Here is a 1,890-nt window from a genome sequence, read left to right as displayed (position 1 = left end):
CTTTCACTTGTCCGATATGCACATATTTAAACAATAGCTAAAATTATGTGTGAAATGCTCCCCTTATACGTCTGTAGACAGTTAGAATTTATGAATCGTGTTTATATTGGACTGGCACAAGTGAAAGACAAGGAAAAATTGAAGATATTCTTAGTGAATCTCAAAGAGAAGTATGTCCTTTAACTGAATTTTGCTGGGGGATTGTGTGTAGTTTATCCATTTTTATATAAATTGCGATAAAGTGTGGAAAATACCCCTTTTTATGCTAGTAAATTGAATTTCTCGTAAAATATTTTCTTACGAAGTAAAAATTAAACCTGCCCCACAGCACTTTCTATGTACCAGAGATCGGGATAAATTGATCTAGGCAAAAAAATTTACACAATAAGTTTGTTTTGCACTTGTGCCGAAGCGATTTTTGTGCAACATTTAAGAATATCACAAATGTCCGTCACGTGATAAACACAGTCATGTGACATCACAAAAAATGCTTTATTATAATACCTGACTAAACTATTATCTCAATTTAAACGCAATTTCAATCATGGATTGCATATTGAAATTAAAATCTAGCTCAAAAGAAATTGTATATTTTTAAAGCATTTTAAGCCTTGGGACAGTCTTATCACAACTGCGTTGTTAAATAGTTATGATTTCATTGAATGAAAGAAGATTTTTTGATTGACTTTTTTCACTTTATGTTAATTCAAGAATATTATTAATTTTTAGATAGTTGTATAAAACCCCATTCTACCATTAATACTGAAAATGTTCTTATTGTAACTTGAGAAGAAAATGATGAGAGAGGTACAATTAATCCCTTGGGATTAATTATCTAGCCTGAAAGAAGTCGGTTCACTTTATGCATAAAATAACATTTTATTTTCCATCTGAGGCATTAAAGTAAAATAGAGACTTAGTGCTTTCGTTTTCTATTAAAAATTTTCTCCTAAAAGTCCAGGTCTTCGAGGATTGGCTTTATGAAATTACAATGTTCTTGAAATTTTAGGTAAACAGGTATAATTGAGTTCTTTCAGTGAAGAAAAATAGTATCAGCGCACTCTCTGATCGAAGAAATAAAACGTGTCTTTTAATCCCCATAAACAGTTCTATCATTAAGTAGTTGCATATTTTAGATCAGAGGTTGCGCTCTGTATTAAAAAGCTTTGAATATAGGTCGTTTTGTAGACTTTTTCAGAATATATTGAAATTGATGCATTTCGCGACGTCATAATGCATTGGCTAGATAGAAAAAGACGTCATTTTTTATAGGTACGCAGTCACCAAAGATCTTAGAGATTATTCAATGCATTGTTAGCGAAAACTATGCAGTTTGAGTTTTTCAGAAATTCACAAATAAGGCAAAAGTGAACCTTGTTCTTTAGCAGGCTTTTCTCTATCTGTCACTTTAAGATTAATAAAAATCTTTGTCTGCAACTGCTGTTTGTTTGAAGTCTAGGTCAAGTCTTCAAGATATTTGCATTCATTGAAGGCTGGCATTTTATATAACACAAGCTTCATAATTGTTTAGATATACATTCAATGTTAAGTTGTTCTTTACTGCATAATGTAAATACAAGGATATTATTTTCAGGTTTTTGATTATTCAGGAATTATCTTGAAATTATTGTACCGGGTAGTACAGTTGTTGTTGCTTATTCTTCGTGCATTTTTAATCATTCCGAAAGCTGCACCCTATTAATTCTACAACATGGCGGGGCCCTTGCTGACTGGTCAGTTTTCTAGTTATTTTTAAGCTCTACTGGTAAGGGACCAGAAGAGCTTATGCGATAGTAATGCGTCCGTCGTCCGTCCGTAAACAATTTTTCAAAATGCTACTCCTACAGTTTTGGTCTGATTTCAATATAACTTAGCACACAAGTAGACTAC

Source organism: Saccostrea cucullata, unplaced genomic scaffold, assembly GCF_032062105.1.
Source record: "Saccostrea cucullata isolate Sc308-1 unplaced genomic scaffold, CSIRO_AGI_Scuc_v1 ctg10974, whole genome shotgun sequence".
In the NCBI taxonomy this organism is placed as follows: Eukaryota; Metazoa; Mollusca; class Bivalvia; order Ostreida; family Ostreidae; genus Saccostrea; species Saccostrea cuccullata.
The sequence above is the reverse complement of the archived record's forward strand: the minus strand, read 5'-3'. Positions refer to the sequence as shown.